This window comes from Hemiscyllium ocellatum, chromosome 29 (assembly GCF_020745735.1).
Source record: "Hemiscyllium ocellatum isolate sHemOce1 chromosome 29, sHemOce1.pat.X.cur, whole genome shotgun sequence".
Lineage (NCBI taxonomy): Eukaryota > Metazoa > Chordata > Chondrichthyes > Orectolobiformes > Hemiscylliidae > Hemiscyllium > Hemiscyllium ocellatum.
The window spans coordinates 24,202,655-24,227,894 of NC_083429.1; the positions used below are offsets into that span (position 1 = coordinate 24,202,655).

The 25,240-nt window shown below is 42.0% G+C and overlaps 1 protein-coding gene across 9 annotated transcripts in view; it reads left to right on the forward strand.

The window, feature by feature from the left end:
• The window catches only part of pknox2 (pbx/knotted 1 homeobox 2), a 439,080-nt gene that overhangs the window by 172,247 nt on the left and 241,593 nt on the right, over positions 1-25,240 (forward strand). The window contains exon 3 of one of the 9 annotated variants that reach the window (XM_060847102.1): positions 22,234-22,314. The exons of the other annotated variants lie outside the window; for them this stretch is intronic. The gene's annotated coding sequence lies outside the window, so the exon portion shown is untranslated. The remainder of the gene's footprint in view (positions 1-22,233; positions 22,315-25,240) is intronic. 9 annotated transcript variants of the gene reach the window in all.

Genomic DNA, 25,240 nt, shown 5'->3' on the forward strand with positions numbered 1-25,240 from the left:
TTAGAGTGGTGCTGGAAAAGCACAGCAGGTCAGGCAGCATCTAAGGAGCAGGAAGATCGATGTTTCGGGCAGAAGCCCTTCATCAGGAATGAAGGCCTGGATTGAATGGAATTGGTTAGTTGGGAGAGTGTAGACCATTGAACAGATTGCTTATTAGCAAGATAAGGAAGAAGGAGCTACCATAAGGAAATCAGTTTCATTTAACCTTTGATTTGTACTGTTGAGGCATTTGTCACAGTCGCTGTGGCCGTTGCTGGGTGATTGGTGGAAGTGGAGAACAGGTCAAAGGCTGAAACATTAGATTTTGAGTTTCTGTCTTGTACAGCTGATGGGATTGGTCTCGAGGCAAGTATGCAAATCAAACTGGATGCACTAATGGTTGTTGCAACAACTTGACTTTAAAAAGAGCAATAAAACATTATAGGGCACTTCACTGGAACATTGTCAAGTGGAATCCAACAACGAGCTGTTTTAGAAAGGTGAAGTGATAGATTTTGAGCAGCATCTTCAGCGATGACAGAGAGACAAAGTTAAAGCAGGGAAGTGATGGCGTGTTCAAAATGTGCAAGAGGCCATCAGTCTTAGAGGTTGGAGGACTTGGGAAAAAAAGTTACTGTATATATTTTTTTCTGTGGTGGATTGGGATTTAAAATATTGATAAAAGTGACCATGGGCAGATGAGAAATGTTTGTTATGCCGAGCAGTATTGTGACTTGGCATGCACTGTCTGAAAGGGTAATCGAAGCAGATTCAATTGTAACTTTCAAATGCGAATTGTTACACACTTGAAAAGAAAATACTTTGCAAATCATCTAGAAAGCAGCCAGTTGGACTGATTTCAAAGGCCTTTTAAAAGAGCTGCCCTGTATTGTCTCCTCTTGTGCAATATGATTCAAGAATTTTGATTTTAGAAAATGTGATTTATATTTTTTCTTAAATGAAGAAGAATTGAGCTTGTTTTGAGATCAATACATTTTTACTCATTTGTGGGATGTGATGTCGCAGCCTGGGCCGGCATTTATTGACTGTAATTACTTGCCCTGAGAAGCTGATGGTGAGCTGCCTTCTTGAATGCCTGCAGTCCCTTAGTGTTGGTCAATCCCATTAGGGAGGGTGTTCCAGGATTTTGCCCAAGTGACACTGAAGAAACAGTGATGTATTTCCAAGTCAGGATGGTGAGTGGATTTCAGCTGACTGCCCTTGTCCTTCGAGATGCAAGTGGTTGTTGGTTTGGAAGGTGCTGTCCAAGGAGCTTTGGTGAATTTCTGCAGTGCACCTTGTGGATAATCTACACTGATGCCACTGAACATCAATGGTTGCGTGAGTGAATATTTGTGGATGTGGTGCCAATCAATGGACTGCTTTATCCTGGATAAGCTTCTTGAGTATTGTTGGAGATCGACCCATCCATCAGGCAATTGGGGAGCATTCCATCCTGCTCCTGACGTGTACCTTGTAGATGGTGGACAAGCTTTGAAAAGTTAGGTGTTATTCACTGTCGAATTCCTAGCTCCTGAGCTGTTCAGTATTTATTTGCTATTCCAGTTCATTTTCTGGATGCACAAAATATTAATAGTTGGGATTCAGTGATGGTAATGTCATTGAATGTCAAGAGACTATTAGATTCTCTGTCTTGTAGAAGATGATAATTGCCTGGCATTTATGTGGGTGTGAATGTTCCTTGCCACCTGTCAGCCTAACCCGCATATTGTTTGGGTTTTGCTGCATTTGGATATAGTCTCCTTCAGTGTTTGAGAGGACATGAATGGTGCTGAATGTTCCCTCATCAGTGCGTGAGGTCAAGTCATTGATGAAGCAGCTGAAAATGGTTGGGCTAGGACATTACCTGAGGAACTCCTGCAGAGATGTCCTGCAGCTGAGATGACTACCTCAACAACCACAACCATCTTCCTTTGTGCTGGGTATGACTCCAGCTGGCAACAAGTTTTCTCCTTGATTCCCATTGACTCCAGTTTTCCTTGGGATCCTTGATGTCACTCATGGCCTACTGTGACCTTGATGTCAAGAGCAACTGTGGTTTTTGCCCTTTTGGGTGGGAAGGAATTTATCTGGGGTCACTTGGAGTTGATTTGGATCCAAGATGGCGCTGTTGAGTACAGGATACTGAGTGAGTGGCTCATCTGTGGATGCAATTGCTGAGGATTGTAGATGATTAGCCAACTAGTTTACCTTGTCGCTGGGGTTTGCAGAGACCTCTTTGAATTAGGCACCAGTTAACCCAGCAAGCCAATAATCTAACAGGAGGGGCGATCCAGAGAAATGTCTAAGCTTTTTGTGTTGGTAAACGGAGAGGTTGGAAACCAATTCAATAGTGTCGCTGTCCATAGTTGGAGACAGTCATCTCTGAACTTGGCTATTGCCACATCAAAGTTCCCTAAGTTTCCATGTTGAGGACATGGATGCTGTCTGGCCTCACAGCAACTTCACTTAGTTTGGTTTGGAATACCTTGAGTGTGGTAATGAGTTTTCTTGGGTGAAGGAGGGAATTAATGAGTCACATGAAAGATTTGATGTAGGGAATGGAATTAAAGAGCAATAATTCCTCAATCAGTTTTCAGTCATGGGCTACAGTGGTTCAAAATGACACCTCAAGGGTAGCTAGGGAGGAGCAATAAATGTGGTCCAGTCAGCAATGCCCACAAGTGTTTTTAAAAAGAAATATAACAGCAGAAGTAAGATGGCAGGTAATCGCTTCGCTTTATTTGAGGAATTACTTGGAGATGGCTCCAGTTTCTCCTCAGGCTTCAAGTGCTGGGAAGTCCAAACACCTCCCCCCCTCCCCTCCCAATTTTCTTAAATGCAAAATATTAAAGGCACGTTCAAATTGTTTGCACCCAATTAACCTTCAACTGCGGGAGATTCCAGGGCAATTGTAGACGTTTGGTCATTCTACCTGGCTATATTTGTATGGAGCTGTGTCCACACTGAGGCTTCCAAAAGCTCTGCATTGCTCAGGACAGATGATAAAGTCATTTGACTGGCACGATGATGCTGAATTGATGTTGGTAATTTGATTGATTACCATTACTACACTCAGCTGTTATTTCTGCAGATCAGTGGTTTTTAGTTTGCACACCAAGCCTGCTGCTTCTGTTGGTTCTTGCTTCCATGGTCAGAGTTTGTATGCCAGCAGCTAACTCAGCAAGTTGAAGGAGTCTTGAAGTCATTACTGATGGAGGGTGATATTTGCCCATTTAAAGAGAAGAACTTGTATTTATATTGTGTCCTGATTGGCTTCATAGTCAGTGAAAGGAGTTTTGAATGCAGGTGATACTGCATAAGGCAGAGAATGTGAGTAATCCCCCCCCCCCCCCCCCCCCACCACACACACACACACACACACACACACGCGCGCATACATGCACAGACACACACATACACATGCACTCTCACGCATAGACACACACATGCATATATACATACACACAAATATATGAACACAGACACACCCATATATGCATACACACATACCCAGACTGACATAAATATACATATAGTAAGATAATGCAAAACGCCACTTGTCTCGAAGTTGTCAGCCATTCCTGCTAGTAGATTAGGAAAGTTACTGAAAGAAGCCTGTGATAAGCTGAAATTGTAAATGGTAATCCAAGCTAGCTGTATTTGTGTATATTTGTCATGGGACTACAGCCAGGCTGAAGCCAATGAATCATGATGATTAGGAATCTAGAAAGCAACCACTCACCAGCAGACAATCTCTCAGGTTATCGGGGCCATTTATGAGAAGCAAGAGTACAATGCAGCTACTCAAGAAGTCACCTTCATCATGAAGAAGGTGCAGAAGATGATGGAAACCACAGTCACTGTCACCGTTCACCATGCTGAGTTCAAACTGGCTATCGGTGGGATGGAGAGTGAGGTGAAGCTTGGTGAGGCTGACCAGCTTCCTAATGAGGCTCTCTTCACCTGCCCAGGGGAGGCTGGTGAGGAAATTCCTGCACAGGTACCGAGTGGAATGTCACTGTACGGTGCACAACTTGCCTGACAGATGAAGCAAGTGGAAGCGTTGTATGTTTGTCAGCTGAGGAGCCTGAGGAGGCCATTATCTGCCTTCCTGCTCGTCCAATTCTCTCATTAACCTGTAAAGTCCATAGAAATACTCGTGGATTTCACACGCAGCACAAAAAGAGGGAAAGCATGTTTGAATGCATTGATGACATGGCAGACTGAAGTGCAGTCACCTAAAGACAGCATGCTAAGCAGAAAAAGATGACTGAATCATCACTAACTCCCAATAGTTTTCAATGTCATTTAGTGACCAGGATCAGGTCATTCTAAGGTATCTTGTACATATTTACCACATTATCATTTTTCTTTTACATCGAGTACATTTGTAAGTGAATCAGGTTACGTGGGGGCTTCGTCAGCAACCTCAAAACTTTACAATTTTGCAGGCACACTCTGAAACATTCAACGTCTTGTGATTTTACAGTGGAATCAGTAGTGATTTGGTGAGAGCTAGTGTGAAGGTGTTTGGGCCAGTTAAGTTTTATATGTAATTAGATTAGATTCCCTCCAATGTGGAAACATGCCTTTCAGGCCAACCAGTCCACGCCAACCCTCTGAAGAGTAACCCACCTAGACCCATTTCCCTCTGACTAATGCACCTAACACCATGGGCAATTTAGCATGGCCAATTCACCTGACCTGCACATCTTTGGATTGTGGGAGGAGACCAGAGCACCCAGAGGAAACTCACGCCGACACACAGGGAGAATGTGCAAACTCCACACAGACAGTTACCCAAGGCTGGAATGGAACCTGGGACCCTGGTGCTGTGAGGCAGCAGTGCTAACCACTGAGTCACCGTATACTTAGAGTTCAGAAATGAAATGCTTCCCAAGTACTTGTTTTTTATTGTGGGGAACGTGTTTTTTTTGTTAGCAATTTTCATTTAGAGTGCTGTTTACTTTAGAAGCATGTTAGGCATGCTAAACAAGGAGAGCTGTACTCCCTTTCTAGTGCATTGGAGTCAAAGATGAGATTTAGTGTTCAAATCTCGAGTGGGATTTGAACTCATAACCTTCTGATGTGTTGCATTATTTTGTGGCTTGAAGGTTTATTTGCAAATGCACAAGAGAAGTATGGATTGCTGTGAGTGTTTAAAGAGTGAGTTGTCTTATACAAACAATTTTTCATGATTCTCCAATTTCCTTCGACCCAGAAATGTTGGGAAATTAATGCTAAGGTGTGCAGCGAACAGAGACCTGCCATTGTGAGCATAAATACCCATTTTTTTTTCTGAAAATGCTTCACCCACCTCTGAGGTGGTACATTCCAGATCATTTTCTCCCATTTGGTAAAAATATTTTGTCTCGTCAACATGCCCCCAACAAATAAAACTGTTTTTGTTTTGCCAAATTACCTGAAATCTATATCCTCTGGTCACCAAACAACACTTTTATTGTTTCTAAACAGCAGCTTTCCATTTAAGCCCTGCAATCCTCTGAGATCTCTATGGTCCTCCAATTCAGGCCTCTTCATCATCCACCACCATTTTATTTGCTCCAGCATTAGCACTTGTGCCTCCAGCTGCCTCGGCCCCTAAGCTCTGAAATTCCTTCACTAAATCTCTCTACCCCTCTGCTTCTCTCTCATCCTCTTAGACACTTGCTTAAATACAAAACTTGCTACCTTCCTAATGTGAAACAAAAAGCAATAATCTTCTGGAGAAAGACAGGTGTTACGACACTGGGTAAACCCTCCTGCTTAATTTAAAACCAGCAACACAGAAAAGATTTATCCCATGCAGTAATCTGTAAAAATTCAAATGGCCAAGAACTATTTAAAGTAAAAATCAACAACATTATTTCTTAAAGTATAACAGAGAATAATTAACTAACAACTATTTACAACTCCTTACTCTAACCAATCATTGACCTTCCCTTCTATATTATGAGTCCGATAAAACTCCCAATTAAGATTTACAAAACCACACTTCTTATTTCAAAACCAGGCAGCTTTCGGTTCTTCTATTAGGCTCTTCCTGTATCTTCTTTTCTTCTTCTTGGAAATTCTGTGTCACAGATTACTGATCGGTAAAGGTACTTTTAAGAGAGCCATTTGTCAGGCAGTCTGTTTACATGCTGGGGCTTGGTAGTACTCCTCCCAACTGTTCAATTTTCCCTGGGCATATACCCCCAGAGCATCGGATTGTGTCATTGGCTTTTAAGCTAAATTCAAACTAGATTGGAATTTGGTATTTTTCGGGGCATAGTTTAAACTGATTGGCTTAATTTTAATTTTTTTTTGTCGTTTCCAGGCAACCAGCTATCACAGTAGCTGGAGCACATGTTACATTGTGTCTTATTGAGAACACTTGGTGCTGTCCCTGCTAACTTTTAACTCTCTTAAAAGGTAAAATTCACCCACACCTTCATCACACAAGAGACAGCACATGCTTACTTTCAATCATACATATCCCCACCAAACTGTCAAATCTTTCACAGCCAATGACTTACTGCTAATGTGTAAGTCTCACATTAGTGAAAATGTAATTGAATTTGTACACAGCAAGATTATGCACATAGCAAACCTGATGAATGACCAGCTTATCTGTTTGCAACAGAGTTGATTGGGCGGCACAGTGGCACAGTGGTTAGCTCTGCTGCCTCACAGTGCCAGAGACCTGGGTTCAATTCCCACCTCAGGCGACCGCCTGTGTGGAGTTTGCACGTTCTCCCCGTGTCTACGTGGGTTTCCTCCGGGTGCTCCAGTTTCCTCCCACAGTCCAAAGATGTGTGGGTCAGGTGAATTGGCCATGCTAAATTGTCCGTAGTGTTAGGTAAGGGGTAAATGTAGGGGTATGGGTGGGTTGTGCTTTGGCGGGTCAGTGTGGACTTGTTGGGCTGAAGGGCCTGTTTTCACACTGTAAGTAATCTAATAATAAAGAGCAAGAATATTAGCCAAGGTATCGGGAGAACTCTCTGCTCTTTTAATAGTCCAACAGGATCTATCGTTTCCATTCACTTGAGCAGGAGAATAGTGCCTAGAGTTCAAATCTCATATGAAAAAGATGGCATTCCCAACAATATAGTACTTCCTTAGTTTGAATGTGAAGGATTAGCCTTTGTTTTAGTCTGTGTATTTTAGTACTGAAGTTGTAACCAATAGAACTCTTTGAAATCGAAAGGTTGGAATACTTTACTCTTGATTGCAAATAACTTTTAATGCCCTGTGCTGAAGGCATTGACTCCTGCTGGTATATTGACTTGTAGACACTGGTAACTTTCTGAAGCAATTACTCACCTTGTGCAATCTCAGACAAAGATACATTTATTTTTAAGCAGCCAGCAGCTGCATTCCATGAGCGTGCGTGTTGTACAACCAGCCTGCAGTCATGGAGTTTGATCTCAGGCCCAAAATGCTCAGGATTTGGATTTTGTTTCTCAGGGTGTTCAATGTGCAAAGTTGGTAGAATTCCTGGGTCTGCAAAACTGACTTTTAAAAGTAGTTCTGGTCATTGCATTTCTGGTTAGTGGTTGACATGGTCTGGTTTAGAACTCTGGCTAGAAAACCCCCTGAATTTTGAGGAAGCAGCCATGTGCAGAGGTGGGTTGGGTGCAAGTTTACCTGGGTGCATGGGCACTGTATACGGCATTTAAAAATATTGAGTAAGACATGAAGCATCACAACTGTGTCTGTTTCTCCATCTAGTTGTCCCTCATGCCTATCATGTCAAAACCATGCCCCACACGACCCTTGTGCCCCCACTCCCCATTGCTTCTCATGCGAAGGTCTTCCCCCCCCCCCCCCCCTTGAACAAACGCTCAACTCAGTCTACCCCTCCATACCAACCACCCTTTCCTCCAACACCAACCATGCCATTTACTCAAGTGTCCACTGTGGGCAGACCTCACAACCCATGCCAAACAAAATAGCAAAGCTCACTCAAATAAAATTCTGAATGTCTTACAGATTTCACTGAGTTGAAAGCAATATACTCTGTCTCATTTAAAACCAGTTAACTCTATTTGCATTCCTCCAACTAATTAAACCCTTCTGGAACAAGCTTTGGAATTCACAGGCCCACATTATATCTGCAATCACTTACAGCTGTCAATCACACACTGAAATGGCAGGGACCTGACTGTGATAATGGATGGTTGTGAAATTTATCATGCAGCAGTAATGTGAATGGAGACTCCCCGGCTTATGTCAACAGTCAGAATGAAATAGAAAGTATTAAAGTGCAAGACTCCTAAAAGTCTTGATAGTTCCCTTTTGACAGTTGCTTTTGACAGTTTTGACTGTTGATGTTAAGAGGTCTGTGAACCATTCCAATGAACTTGACATTAATGAGGTTATATCTATTTAATGGAGATGTTATACTTTTAACATTCCAAGGGCACCTGGCCTACACCAAATTGCATCTGACTGCCACCAAAGAGCATATCATATTCCTTAAAGATGTCCCAGGATCAAAATGGGGATGGGGGGTGCTGCTGGCTTTGCAAAGAAATGAACAAAAGTTCAATATCTGATTTTATCAGGTTTACATGTGAGCATATAAATTCAGGACAGAAGTAAGTCATTGGCCCCTCAAGCTTGCTTAGCTATTCAGTTGGGTTATTGCTGAGCTGTTTACTCAATACTCCTGCCAATACTAGAAAACCATTCACCCCACCCGCCTTCCTTATCAGAATTCTATCTACCTTTGCTTTGAAAATATTCAAACACTGTTTTCACCAACATTTTTGAGGAAGTGAGTTCCAAACATCCATGATCCTTGGACATTAAAAAAAACTAACTCTGTGTTAAATCTTGGCCCCTTGATTTTAAACTGTGACTCTTAGACCTAGATTCTCCTCCAAGTGGAAACATCCTTTTCATGTCCGTCCAGTCAAGACCCCTCAGGGTCTTATATTTTAGTTAAGTGGGATTAAGGAGCTATAAGCTGAGTCTAAGCAGTGTTTTCTAACAGGACAGTGTGCTCATTCCATGTATTAGCCTAGAAAACCTTTTCTGAGCTGCTTCCATGCATTTACACCCGTCCTTAAATAAGGAGACCAATACAGTAGTCAAAACTCCAGACATTGTCTCACCAATATCTGTATATCTGAAGTCTAACTTTGTTTGGAATTTAATTCCCTTCAACAAATGTTGACTTGCTGTACCTGCACACTAACATTCTGTGTCAGAAATCAGATGATGTCAGGTTCTAGTCCAACTGGTTTATTTGAAATCACAAGCTTTTGGAACATAGCCCTTCACCTGATGAAGGGGCAATGCTCCAAAAGCTTGTGACTTCAAGCGAACCTGTCGGGCTATAACTTGGTGTCATCTGGCTTCTGACCTGGCCCATCCCAGTCCAACACTGCCACCTCCAGATTATGGCTACCATCAACATTCTATGATTCAAGCACTAGGGCTGCCACACTCTTCTCGTACCAAAGCCCTGCAATCTCTCATCATTTGAGACTGCACTTTTTCATTCTTCCTACCACAATGGATAATGTCACATTTTCTCACATGATATTCTGTTTGCCAGATCTTTGCGACTTAATCGATCTACTGTATATCCCTTTCTAGCTTTCTTTATCTTCCTCATTGCCATCATTTACTTTTCTATTTATCTTTGTGGTGTTGATGAATTTAACTACCATACATCTGTCCTTTCATCCAAATTACTTCTAAAAATTATAATAAAATTTGAGGTCAGTCAGTGCCTGTTAACTTCTGTCTATGTAAATTTGTTACTTCTTGTAGCACAAGCTTTCATTTTCCACAACAAACATTCACTGTGGCATTTCACCAAATATCTTCTGAGAATCTGAGAATGCTACATGTATTCAGGTATATAATCATAGAGTCATAGAAATGTACAGTACGGAAACAGACCCTTTGGTCCAACTTGTCCATACTGACCAGATATCCCAACCCAATCTAGTCCCACCTGTTAGTACCCGGCCCATATCCCTTCAAACCCTTTCTATTCATATACCCATCCAGATGCCGTTTAAATGTCGTAATTGTACCAGCCTCCACCATTTCCTCTGGCAATTCATCCCATGCACATACCTCCCTCTGTGTGAAAAAGTTTTCCCTTAAATCTCTTTTATGTCTTTCCCCTCTCATCAAAAACCTATACCCTCTAGTTCTGGACTCCCCCCACCTCAGGGAAAAGACTTTGTCTAGTTATCCTATCCATGCCCCTCATGATGGTGTACAAAATAATGAGAGGAATAGATAGAATCAACAGCCAGAGACTTTCCCCCCAGGGCAGGATTGACTGGTACGAGAAGTCATAGTTTGAAGATATTAGGAGGAAGGTATAAAGGAGACGTCAGAGGTAGGTTCTTTATGCAGAGAGTTGTGAATGCATGGAATGCATTGCCAGCTGTGCTGGTGGAAGCAGAGTCATTGGCGACATTTAAGCGATTGCTGGGTATGCACATGGACAGTAGTGAGTTGAGGGATGTGTAGGTTAAGTTACTATATTTGACATTAGGATTAAATCTCGGCACAACATTGTGGGCCAAAGGGCTTGTTCTGTGCTGTACTTTTCAATGTTCTATGATCTTATAAACCTCTATAAGATCACCCTTCAACCTCAGGTACAAAGCCTTCAGTTTGGTTCTTTATTATTTTTGTAATTTCTAATCTTTTCTGTTGACGTGCTCTGAAATTTGAATTCCGTATCCCTTCCTGTCAAGATCTATTTTCCATTTCCTACATTAATACCTTGCTTTCTTGCCTTCTTTCTACTCTTTGATTTGCCACATTCTCCTGAGATTTGATCCTTTTCTTCTACTATTTCGTTTAAAACCCTTTGTACCTCCTGAGTCATGCCACTCATTAGGACCCTGGTACTAGCATGGATGTTGACCAGCTCCACAGATCTCTCATTTCCCACAAATTTTCCCAATGCCCCACCAGCTGGAACCCAACAGCTTTTGGGCCACCCATTCATTGCTCTAATCTGATTTGCTTTATGCCAATTTGCACTTAGCTCATCTTTGTGTTTTTTTTGTACTTTGGTAGCTAGCTCCTCACAATGATACTGCAGAATCTCTAGCCTTGTGTTGTCTATGTTACTGGGACATGGCAGCTGGATTCTTCTTCTCTAGCCCTGAACAGATGACTTGAACCATGGAGACAGGCAGGCACCACAGCCTTCTGGACTCTCTCTGTTCACTGCATGTCAAACATCCCCTTCCTATATATTGCCCTAATTGCCACAGCATTGTTTTTGCTCCTCCTGCGTTTGAATGGCTTCCTGCGCATCCACCCTGCATTCTCCACTCTGATCCAAGTAAGCTGAAAGAATCTCAGACCTGTTGGAAAGTTGTGTAGATTCCCTGGCTTGTCTCATTTGTAGTTGTTAGCAGTGAGCAGAGCTGAAGAGCTTTTCCTAATGTGTATGGTCACCTCTCGGAATAAAGTGCTCAGGTACCACTGCTTTGCACAGGATTCAGTCACCACTGACCCAAGATCCCACTTCAGTGGAGGCAGCTGATGATGTAAATGGAAAGTTGCCAACAATACTCAACGCCATTTCCAACTCCTCTGCTGACAGAAGTGTTGTGCTCAGGGATGGGGTTTGCTGTTTTCGGGCTCAGCAGTCATTTCCACCGCAATGAAGAGGCTCCCTGCTGTGGTGAGAATCCTTCATTGTTGGCACGCTGCCAAAGGTGGCAACTGTTCCCTGTGTGTATCAAGTTTGTCATCATGAGACAGATTGTCTTTATTTCTGGAACTGAATAGCAGAATCTGCTAACCATTTCCAGCAGAGTGTTAATTCATTTGATCAAGAACAGTGATGTGACACCATTCAGCTGGACATTTAGTCAGGAAACGCAAGTCACAAAAAGTTGACATGAGAGATGTAGACTTTGTGGACAAGTCTTCATTTGGGCGACTAGCATAGCAGCAGCAGCAGAAAACCCGATCAGTTGCCAATTTGTTTTTACCTTTGTTTTCAGCCTTGATAGATTGTTGATAGGTCTGACCAAATTGACCCCCTGGGACCAAGCCAACAGTGATAAGGCTTGTGTTCTCAGGAGCTTGATGTCTAGCTGCGATATGTAACTTACAGCCATTAAGAAAAGAAAAATTGATAATTTTTTTTAGATTAGATTCCCTACAGTGTGGAAACAGGCCCTTCAGCCCAACAAGTCCACACTGACCCTCTGAAGACCAACCCACCCAGACCCATTCCCCTATAGGCAATTTAGCATGTCCATTTCACCTAACCTGCACATCTTTAGATTGTGGGAGGAAACTGGAGCACCAGGAGGAAACCCACACAAACACTGGGAGAATGTGCAAACTCCACACAGACGGTTGCCCAAGGCAGGAATTGAACCTGGGTCCCTGCCACTGTGAGGTAGCAGTGCTAACCACTGAGCCACTGTGCCACCCTAATTCAAGAAAGAGTTAGATATACTTCTAAAAGATAAAGAGATCAAAGGGTAAGGTGAGAAAGTGGGAATAGGGGACTGAGTTGGATGATCAGCCATGATCAGTTTGAATGGCGGAGCAGACTCAGAGGGCTGAATGGCCTACTCCTGATCCTACTTTCTATGCTTCTGTATTTAAGCTCGACAATTCATTGTGGTTATACTGTGTCAGAGCACAATCACAAATGTGCCAGCCTTGTCAAAGGAAGAACACACAATGTGGTTAGCAGTCCTGAAACAGATGCCATCTTTCATTCACTGGGGCACGTCCACATGTTGCAAGATGGTTGCATACCCAAGAGGTTTAGACAGGAGTGAGATGGTCAGGGGCACCCCTACATCTTTGCTTCAACAGTGTTTGCAAGTGAGACATGAAGGCCTTAGATATTGATTCTCTCACCCAGACATCACTTGCTGATCACAGCGGGAAGTGCCGACATTTTCTGTGGGTTTCTCGACACCACCGTGGTGACCAGAGACTCCAGCAGCCTGGCAATGTGCCAACACTGATGGCAACAATCTACAGCACCAGGATTCGAGAGCGGCACATGTTGTAGAACCTGCTCCTCCATCAATGACGTCATCAACAAAGCAATGCCTTTATGAATTGAAGGCTCCCCAACTCAAATAGATAGTTTTTACTTGCATAGATGGCTGGATGAAAAGAATGAGTGTGGTTCAGAGATGCATTACGAATTGCTTTGATTTTTTTAAACCCTTCATGCCTCATCATTCCATTCCACCAGCGAGCTGCTGCCAAGTTTACTGCTGATCACCTCTCAGAAAAAAACAATGATTGGGACACAATCTGGAGTAGAAGTGAAGTCTGCCTGCTCTGCGTGGCGTTAAGTTCTGATGACTTGTGCTTTTGTTCTGTTTGAGTTGGAAGTTACGAGATACTTTTAAAAGTTGGACCGTCTGATGACAGATCTGTAGGAAGTGTCTTCAGCAACATCTGCTCACTGTCTGACTGTACGAGTTGGCTCTTGAAAATGTTGCTGGGTCTCCTGAGAATTTTTGGACAAGAGCTTTGAACCTCCAGTGATTCAGAAGCCTGGAGACACAAATTTAATATGACTCACTGCCTTGATATTTGAGTGGGCTCTCCTGGGGTCACCCTCTATAATTTGACTGCATTTGTAGGTACTCTGAGAGTTTAAAGACTACAGGGCATAAACTCATTTAGTATCTCATCATGCAGCTGGTCTGAAACATTGCTTTACGATGTGCGATGATGAGGATTCACAGAAATGCAATGTACAGGATCCTGGACACCACCAGTTTACAGCTTCTGTGCATTGCTCTCACTTTTCTCTTTGTTCCCGCTCTATTTTTGTGTGGTTTGTTTGCGTTTTTTTGCCAGCGATGTTTCTGTTTTGTGTGTGTGTGTGTGTTATACACACACACGTACATGCAGCTTCTGTTTGCATATCTATCTGTGCATATGTTCGCTGTAGTTGGTAGGTATAATGGTGTATATTTGCATTGCGCTGGATTGGATATGTTGGCTTGGCTTAGTTAGGCTTGTGTGTGTATCATAGAATCCCTTTAGTGTGCAAGTAGTCCATTCGGCCCTTTGAGTTCACACTGCCCCTCCAAAGAGCATCCCATCCAGACCCAGACCCCTACATTAGCCCTGTAACCCTGCATTTCCTATCTAACTTGCACATCTTTGGACTGTGGGAGGAAACTGTAGCACCAGGAGTAAGCCCTTGCAAACACAGGGAGAATATGCAAGCTCCACACAGTCAGAGGCTGGAATCGAACCTGGCTCCCTGGTGCTGTGAGGCAGCAGTGCTAACTACTGAGCCACCATGCTGCCAGATTAAATGGGGTAAAAACAATGACTGCAGATACAGGAAACCAGATTCTAGATTAGTGGTGCTGGAAGAGCACAGCAGTTCAGGCAGCATCTGAGGAGCAGCAAAATCGACGTTTCGGGCAAAAGCCCTTCATCAGGAATAAAGGCAGAGAGCCTGAAGCGTGGAGAAATAAGCTAGAGGAGGGTGGGGTGGGGAGAAAGTAGCATGGAGTACAATAGGTGAGTGGGCGAGGGGATGAAGGTGATAGGTCAGAGAGGAGAGTGGACTGGATTGCTGCTCCTCAGATGCTGCCTGAACTGCTGTGCTCTTCCAGCACCAGTAATCCAAAAATATAGCTTAAACGCTATGTTTTTGCATGTTCCTGCAGGACCGGTGGTATTTTTGGTATTGTTGCGTGTGCATGTTGAGGGTGTATGTTTTTTTTTAGATTAGATTAGATTACTTACAGTGTGGAAACAGGCCCTTCGGCCCAACAAGTCCACACCGACCCGCCGAAGCGCAACCCACCCATACCCCTACATATACCCCTTACCTAACACTACGGGCAATTTAGCATGGCCAATTCACCTGACCCGCACATCTTTGGACTGTGGGAGGAAACCGGAGCACCCGGAGGAAACCCACGCAGACACGGGGAGAACGTGCAAACTCCACACAGTCAGTCGCCTGAGGCGGGAATCGAACCCAGGTCTCTGGCGCTGTGAGGCAACAGTGCTAACCACTGTGCCACCGTGCTGCCTATTTAATGGTTTGTGTTGGGTAACTATTTTTCCCTGCTGTTGTGGTGTGATGGGCTTGTACAATCAATTTTGGAAATGTGCAGCTCTGCAAAATGATGTCTCACTTAATTTAACATTTACATCTGAAATGTTTTAATTACAATCAAACAGACTTTTCCCCTTTGTGGATTATCTGTGTGGTGACTCAAAACTAAAGTGAATTCTGATCCTCCAGACAGACTGTCTTAATTTATCTTTTTTCTTGGCAAGTAGTGTTCCTTCGGAAACTACGTTTAAAGTTTATGCTGTTGGGCGTTATGGCAGATTGGTCATGTAAATAATCTTTCTCTCTTATGACTCTGCAGCCTTAAGTTGCAAGTTTCCCACCACCAGTTATGACCTAATCCATGCCAAGTCTAACCAGGAATTAATCTAATATCTGCAGCAGCCCAGAATAAATTTGTCAGCATAAAACCTATGGGATTGTGCTACACTTTCCCAATATTAAAATTTCTGACTGATGTCTTCCCTCTGATAACCTAGTGGGAATGTACACCAGCCTACATAGTGTCATGTTAATTTTTACTGAGCCAGCTAGCCCAGCTTCAGTGATTGGTGTGCATGGCTTGTACAATTCTCCATTGAGATGACCCTGCTGCTGTCCATATGCCAAGGAAAGAGAAAAAAATCTACCAGATCCTGATCAACGTCAGTTGATTTCTATTACAGTTGGTTGTGGCTACAGAGATTATGACTCACTCAACCCTCATGTCTCACTCTTTCTCTTGCTCTCTCTCTCGCTCTTACTCTTTTCCTCCATCAGGCATAATATCTGACTGTGGAAAATATACCAGTGAAGTGCCCTTACCTAATGTGAACAAATAGACACGCACTTTCTCCAGCTCTGTGAAGCCAAGGCAAATTTGACTATCTCAGATTTTTTTGTTTAGTCTAATCCTAAGATCAACCTTGGTGTTTCATGGCTCTGGGACGTTTTGTTTACCTGCCATCGCCACTGGAGGTGGGAGAGAGGAATGCTCAATGCTAGGAACTGAGTGTCAGCAATCCAAGATCTCCTTTCTTCATGTCCTGCTTTCTCCTACGCTATCCCGGTCATACACGTGGCCAAGGCTACTGTTTAACTGACTGGCTGTTAAAGTCACTGTCCCAGTGCATTCCCTCTCGCTGCTGCTGTGTGTATCCAACGCCTTGCAGCAGAGTGGATCAATGTACGTGAAGGACTGTGACTACAGCAGCACAAAATGAAATATTAGATGCGCTCCAAGCTGTGAGCTGCTCTGTGGGAGTAGCACCTGATTTGACATTTCAGATTCCCATCCCGATTTTAACGGAGGGAGAGACAGTGGGAGCTAATCACCTTTGAAATGTATTTTAACTTGCTGTAAGGTTTAATTTGACACTTTAGCAGTTTTTGTAGTGTTACGAACTTTAAGTGGAAGGAAAATACTGACTGGAGTGACCCATTTTCAAAGTTGCTTTGCCCTAACCACTTCTAAAGCTTTCTCTCTTCTTTGAAAACATTTCTTCAAGCCTGCTTCTTTGACAAATGTTGTTTACGTACCCAACCTAATAGCTCCTCATTTATCTCTGTGTTACGTTGTAACTGGCAAGGTTCATGTGATTCACATGTGAGTTGTTAAAGTTTGTTTTGACTTGAAGACAGCTCTTATGCGGGTGTCGATGCACAAGCTGTGGTGTACCTCATGCACACGCTTCCCCCTTGTCAGGCAATCCAGAACAAGAGGTCATTGTTTTAGGCTATGAGGTGACTAAAACTGAGATCAGGAGGAATTATTTCTCAGAAAGGGTCATGAATCAATGGAATTCACTATCCCAAAGTGCGGTGGTTGCCAGGACGTTGTGTAAATTTAACGAGGACATGAAACAGATTTTTAATTAGTAAAGCATTACAGAGAGCTGGCAGGAGTTGAGATAGAAATGAAACCAGTGATGATCATATTAAATGACAAAATAGGCTTGAGGGGCTGAATTGCCTACTCCTGTTTCATGTTCTTTTGTTCTTCTGTTTATCACATGTCTACTCCTTACATGAACTTAGACTGAGTGTCTGTAGACTGTGTAGGGCACTTGTTGAAATGAGCATTTTCCTGCTGGGGACAGCCACTGGAAATGGTTACCCTGGCCGGATTTCCTTTCATCCAGCTGGAGTCGAGAATCACTGCAAATGGAATTGGCTCCGTCAGCACAAGAGATCAAAATTGGGATCTTGCATTTCCAAAGAACTAAAAACAACAAAGTGTATTGCTATTTAACGTAACTTTGCAGCCTAGAATTCAGTAGTGGCTACAATTCATAATACTTAATTGTGAAGTGTTTTGGGATGTTCTGAGTATGCGAATGGTATTATATCAAAGCAAATCATTCCTTTGTTGCCTTTAGAGCCAGATTGAGCTATTCCTGTGCCTGGTGAACAGATGGTAATATGCACCCTGCCAATTGTAAGTATCACAGCATTAAACCAGCACAAGACATGGCAATCGATAGGTGCCAGCCTGGAAATCATTTCAAATTCATGAGATTCCACGGATAAGTCTGCTGATGTCTAGCTGATCCATGTTATGGTTAGTGAGGAGCTGAACCATTGCAGTTTGGTTCCAGAGCTAATCTCCCAAGTCTGAGTGAAGACATTTTTTATAATCATTCTTACAATCCTGGGTTACAGAAGGAAAGATCAGCCAGCTCAGAAGAAAGAACATTTTTGTGTTTTATGACTGATGCATCACTCGTAGAGAATTAGTATTAACCAACGTACAGTGGTGAGACTGTCTGTTGAATATGTCGACTGAGGACATGTGGTCAAAAGGAAGTGGTTGATCGTCAGGGACCATGAGCAAAAAAACATTCAACTCTGCACATCTAATGTTTTCAAGGTTAATGGTCAACATCTCTATTATGATGATGCAAGATCTGGCTTCTTCTGCTCTTGCTATGTAATGCATTGAAATGATCAGAGGATTAAAAACAGCCAGCAAGCGCTTCATGTGAGGCTATGGTTCTGACTTAGTAATACATCCACCATTGTCTTTCAAGGAAGTTACCACATCAGTTTTACATTTCGTGAAAAGCAGAGAATCCTTCTGTAGGCTTTCCCCTTTCACTACTTGCCGATTTTTTTTTCCCCTGGTGGGCATGTGGGAAATGCATTGAGCAACTAAAGAAAGCAACTTTTGAATCCCCTTCACTTTGATTAAATCTCAGTCTCTAGTCATTACTGATCAAAATCCATTCCCCATAATTCCCATGTAGCTTTGTTTCCCAATGAAAAGTTCTACAAATTCCAATCATTTACTGATTAGCTTTGGATTTTTTGAGTTAGGCAGGTAATGACAGCAAGGCTAACTCTTTATTGAGCTTGATCATTTTATTGCAGATATTTGGTGAGATATTTTACTGAATATCTGCGTTTCTTTGTAACTATAGCAAAGATGACTACTTTCTTCATCCTTTACTTTTTCTTGTTGTTTCGATGCTGTCAAAGCTTCGACTGAGAAATTTGGAGGTCAAACGCAAGACAGTACCAGAACTCTTATCACAATAGGAAGGAGAAATTGAATTCATGACCTTTTCATGAGGATAACATTTCTTTTTCAGTGTCTTCTGCTGTGCAGCAACATTTGAACATGCAAAGGAGTTGCATGCCATTCAGTCCCTCGAGCTTGCTATGACATCAAAAGGAACATGGCTGATCTGTTTGTAACCTGAAGTCGACATTTCCACCTACCCCTGGCAACCCTTCAGTCTGTTGCCTAGCAAGATTCTATCTTCCTCGATCTTAAAAATATTCAAGGGCTCTGCTTCCACCACCTTCTTGGGGAAACTGCCCCCAATGCATTTTCATCCTTCCATAAATAAGGTCACCAATACTGTGCACAGCACATCAGATGCTGTTTCACCAGTGTGCTGTATAATTGAAATGTAACCTTTCAAATTTTGCATTCAATTTCTCTTGTAATAAATTATGACATTCTATTCACTTTTCTAATTGCTTGCTGTACCTGCAAACCAATCTTTTGTGATTCATGCAAGAGTTACCCAGATCCCTCTAAATCTCAGAATTTAGCAATCTCTCACTATTTACATACTATGCTTCATGTTTATTCTTCCTGTCAAAATGGACAACTTCACATTTTCCAACATTGTGTACTCCATTTGCCAAATCTCAGCCTGTTCACTTAACCTGTAACATTCTTGGGTTTTCTTCATAACTCACTTTCCTAGCTATCTTGAGTGGTCAGCAAATTTGACATCCATATTTTCTTTACCTTCATCCAAGTTATTCATATAAATTGTAAACAGTTGAGTTCCCAGCACTGATCGCTCTGGCACACCACTTGTTATGCCTTGCCAAACTGAAAAAAACATTTGCACCTACTCTGCTTCCTGTTAGCCAGTCTATCTTTAATCCACACCAAATACTACCTCCCATACCATGAGCTTTTATGCTCAGAAAACATCTTCAATGTGGTACCTTATTAAGTGCTTTCTTGAACTCGAATACATCCAGTTGCACTTCTCTATCCACAACACACAGTACCTCCAGATACGAGTCTAATAGATGAATCAAACATGATTTCCCTCTCCCTAAACCCTTTCACATTTTGACTCTGACTGATACCTTGAATTAATCCATGTGCCCGTTATAACTTCTTTAATAAGAGCTTATAACATTTTCCCTATGGTAGTTATTCGGTGAATTGCTTTTCATTATCTTACCGTCTACTCGATTGTCCCTGTATGGAGGGAGTTGCAGAAAATTAAAATCAACATTTCAACTAAACTCATTGGCTGCTTCTTTTTAGACGTTAGGATGAAGTTCATCAGGTCCTGGGCACTTGTCAGTGCGTAGCTCCAAAAATTTATTCAGTGTCTCTCCTGAGTGACTTTTGTGTGTTTCTCTGTCTATTGCATTTCCTGATTTATCACTACTTCCAGGATGTTCCTTGTCTCCTCTATAGTTCATTTCATCTGTTATTTTCTTTATTTTTCATTGTTATTTCTCCAGTCTCACTTTCTATAGGACCAAGCCTCGCTTTGTTAATTTTTTTTCTTCTTTAAATATTTGTAAAAACTCTTACTGTCTGTTTTTATGGCCAACTTTCTTTTACACTCTTAACTGTTCCCTTTTTTACTAATGTCTTGGTCATTCTGCCATCTTTTTCTGCAGAATTATTTGCTTTATCTTTTAGTTTAATGCTCTCTTTAACATTTCAACTTGAGTATGGGTCCGGCCCTTAGAATGTTTCTTATTTGTTGGGATGTATCTGTTCTATATATTCTGAAGTATCCCTTAAATGTCTTCCATTGCATATCTATTGACACATCCTTTCACCTAATTTGCTAATTCGCTTCAGTTAGATCTGCATAATTCATCCCTGTGTAATTTCCCTTATTTTGAAAATTAAAAGACAAAATCACAGACCTGCTCCTCTTTTCCTGTCTTTTACTATAAAGTTCTATCACGTTATAGTCGCTGCTACCTAAGGATGCCTCCATTATGAGATCATTAATTAATTATATCTCATTGCAAAATACCAGGTCTAGAATAGCCTGTTCTCTGGTCAGCTCCAGAACATATGTTTTAAGAAACAATCCTGAAACAATTCAATGAATTATTCATTGAGGTCCATCTGATTTTTGCAATCGATATATAGAATAAAATCTCCCACGATTATTATTGTACCTTTCTGACAAGCTTTCATTATTTCTTTCTTTAACCTCCTTACTGTTAGTTCCTGTGAGAGAGTCTATTCCCCACTCTACAAGTGATATTTTTTCCCATTAGCATTTCTTATTTCTACCCAAACTCTTTCCAATCTTGCTTTCCCAAGCTTAGGTGATTCCTCTTAATCATTAACCAACAGAGACACCCTTTCATCTTTTCCTACTTTGCTATCGTTCCTAAATGGAGAAAGTGAGGTCTGCAGATGCTGGAGATCAGAGCTGAAAATGTGGTGCTGGAAAAGCACAGCAGGTCAGGCAGCATCCAAGGAACAGGAGATTCGACGTTTCGGGCATAAGCCCTTCTTCATTCCTGAAGAAGGGCTTATGCCCGAAACGTCGAATCTCCTGTTCCTTGGATGCTGCCTGACCTGCTGCGCTTATCCAGCAACACATTTTCAGCTATCATTCCTCAATGTTCTGTACGCTTCAAGATTCAAGTTCTTAACCATAACATCCTGACGCCATGTCTATGTAAAAGCTACCAGATCATATTTACTCATTTCTAGCACTTGCAGTTAATCTATTTTGTTTCAAAAGCAACATGCATTCAGATATGGAGCCTTTAGTTTTATTCTTTTACTCTATTCTTACCTGTTGATCAGCTCTTAGATTAGTACTCTCTATGCTTTCCTTTCACAGTCTGTATATTATTTCCCATATTAATACCTTTCTCTTTGGATTTTACTCTTTGATTTACTGCATCTTCTAAAATTTGATCCTTTGTGCCGACCCCTCAGTCTAAGATCCCCTCCACTTCCTAGTTATGTGCTTTGCCCAGACATGGTTCAGATGGAGACCATCCCATCTGCTCAGATCCCAATTTTCCCTCACACTGGTGCCACTGCCCCATGAATTGGAGCCTACTTCTCCCACATCAGTGTTGTCTCTGTTTGCTCAGTGTTTGTTTGCTATTTGTTTCTTGTTAATTCACTGAGTTGTATGGCAGTGTGATAGGATTGGAAAGGTCAGTGATCCAAGCTGTTGAGGTAAGGAAAGTGCTTTTTAATTGCACAAAAGCAGAAAACTTATCCACCTTCACATTTCTGCTGCTTTCACTCTGATATTTAATTCCTTTGTATTTATATTTTGATTGTTGATATTTATTGCAAGTGAAATGGATGCATCTGATCTGTTTCAGGTAGATATCACAGCTATCTGGAAAGTTGGAGCGGGAGTGGATAGGTTTTGATCCCTTTAATCCCCTGCCCCCACATTTTTCAAGCTTTGTAAAGAAATATTTGAGCACCACTTGAGAGCAGACGATATGCTTTATTGTGAGAGGGTGCAGCTCCTGTGTAATGGTACAAGCCCTCCTCCTTATAACACTGATCTGATAGAGCAGATCTCTTCTTTGTGTTCAGAATGTTTTTCCTTGAATGCTGTCACAAGGGATATGAAAATGACTGTTGAATTTTGTATCGGAGTGGGGTGTTTCATAGTCACCAAGATTCCGAGCTGTACTTTTTCATTTTGATTCTGTTCCACCAGGCTGACCTTTACAAACTATAAATATCACTGAGCAAGCTGGCAGCCAGAGAGAAAATAACGTCTGTCATCAGCTGTGTGCAGGTCAGATTTTTATTTTGAAATTGCAGCCTTACTTTTGAGCATCCTCTCGAACTTTTGCCTCCACTTTTCCATCTTTTACTAAGGACCTGAACTGCCTCAGGAGGTTTATAAGTGTTTGTGAAATGTTTCCGACATGCTAGCTATCAAAGTGTGTCTGGTAACTTTTGCTGAGGTGAAAGCTGTCTACTGTAGGGTGAGGTGAAAAAGGCTCTGGGGAAGAATCATCTGGATTCAAAATATTAGTTTGTTCTCTCTCCATGGATGCTGTCTGACCCGCTGTGATTTTCAGCATTTTTTTGTTTTCAGTACAGATTCCAGCATCTGCAGTAATTTTCTTCTTCTTGTAGGGTGAGGTGTTTGACTCTTGCAAGGAGCCTTAGTCTGGTAAAAGATGAAAGCTATAATCACCTTTTATGTTAATGGTTTACCATGAGGGCATCCCCCTCAAGTACAGCAGCTATTTGGCCTTGATTTTCCTGACTCTGGACTCAACTCATAAAACCATTTTCTGGATCAGTGGTGCTGGAAGAGTACAGCTGTTCAGGCAGCATCCAACGAGCAGCAAAATCGACATTTCGGGCAAAAGCCCTTCATCAGGAATAAAGCTTTATTCTTGATGAAGGGCTTTTGCCCGAAACGTCGATTTCACTGCTTGATGGATGCTGCCTGAACTGCTGTGCTCTTCCAGCCCCACTGATCCAGGATCTGGTTTCCAGCATCTGCAGTCATTGTTTTTACCTCATAAAACCATTTTACTTTTCTGATTCCTATCGATTTAAATTGTCATCATCAGCACACACTCGCTATTATCGGAAATTCGATGTCACTAGCCATGGGTTCTGTGATGCTTGCAGGGTTGGTTCTGATCCTAGGGCCGTATCTGACCACATGTGGTAGGTGTTTCTTGATCCTTGGCCTTGAGATCCCTGACAATCCTTTGTCTTGTTCCTTTTCCATGTATTCTCAGAGAATAGTGTCCCGCCATACGCAAGTTTCCTATAGTCATTTTCCTCTGAATAAGGGTCTCCCATGCATTGATATCTATCTTGCATTTCTCTGTTATATAAGATAATGGTTTTGAAAGAGTTCATGTTGGAAGTCACATTTGGTTCCACCCAATCTGTTGATATTAGAGAGTTTTGTGTGGAGAATCAAGGTGTCAACCCAAGGTCCTGATGGAGACAGATGTGTCATCTCTGGCTCCTGATATATTTATTAGTCAGGCATAAGTAAAGACTAAGTTGTATCCATTGAAATGATGCATTAAGCTACATCTTGTGGAAGGCAAGTGCCTCTTCTGGTTAAAAACCAATAATTGCTTATCCCCTGCCATTGCTAAATAGATAGGCCTTTGGACTCAGCACATGAAAGATGATTATGGGACTGTTGTGGTGGAGTGGTCTCTCAGTCAGAAGGTTTGCGTTCAAGATATTTGTCTGAACAGATTGATTTAAGACTATATGGGAAGGAGATTGTGGCAGTGCTGTCCTCCAGTGCAAACCACCAGTGGCTGGTGTCATACAACAAGCAACCATAGCCTTCTGGAGTGTTAATTGGAATAAGAAACTTAAAATGCAAGCCCAAGACAAGCTCTGTTTACTTGGCTGCCACCAGGATCTGCTTCATCCTCATTGCAGACTTCAAGCTGCATCTTTTTTGTTTCTGGCACCCAGCAAACAGGAATGATCTTGGTATGGTTTAGACCAAAGTGGGCATCTATTGTGTCCCAATGATCCTGACCCCTGGTCAGCACTCAATTTTTCACACCAGCCACTTTTACAGAGCAAGCTTTGCATTCTTATCCATTAGGAATGACAATGAAATGACAATCTGCATTTTCATATGGTATCTTTAAAGACTATTGGACATTCTAGAGAACTTTACTAAATGGCATTGCTGTTGTGATATAGGAGAGGGGCAATAAATGTTTGCACAGCAAAATACAACAACAAGGAAATAATCAAATGATTTGATTTACCAGTTGGAAAGTCCACACAGTCTGCCATTGTCCCACATTGAAGTGACTGTCTAGATTGTCTGCTATAATTTCTGGAATAGGCCTTGAACTTACAGCCTCCCAGGGGCTAAAGTTCTATCACCATGTTTGATTCTCTGGTTGCTGTTATTATAGAAAAATAAGGAGTCTGAGAATCTTGAATTTTCACTCTTGTGTATGTTTGACTTGCTTTAACAGCACAAGATGCCTATTAGCCGAATCAGTGTTGAAAGCTTTCCCTGAGGACCACTTGAGAAGGACACAGAGAGGTGTGTGGGTAGCTTGTGGGGAAAGGTGTTGACACTGACTTGTAAAATCTTGCTGCACAGTAGCACAGTTTACTGTTATTCTCTATGAAGCACACTGAAGCTTCTGTACAATGTGTTAATGTACTGCGATATAAAAGCTGATATGAGTGTGATTACTGTTGCGGGGTTGTGATAGACAGCATGGACCACCATTTTGTGTTTCTCCTGTTCCCTCATTCTTCATGTGTGACCCTAGATATGGAACGTTGGTGGATGATCTGAACTAATTAGGAAATTCTTAACCAGTGATATTGGGTAATGGTCATGCTGGATAATTCTCCTATTTGTTTCTCAAATTGATGCTAAATAATTTTGTTCACTGTAAAAACGTACTGTCTGTGAGCCCCACCCTGCCTCCAACACATTGGCTGACAGAGTGAGGCCAGTGATTAGGAATAAGAAATCTGGCTGGCTTCCATCGTCTCAACCCAGCCCAGTGTAAAAGCTTGGCTGAGATCACATAACTCGCAAAATATCTGGAATTTTCCGGGCCTGTTAATAGGCAGGACATTTAGCATCCTGAAGGAGGGAGCTTTCTTTTGTATTTTTAATGTTGGCTGTTAAACTAAATTAATGATTGAACAATAGATGTGTTACACGCGGAAGCTCTGTTCCATTGTTT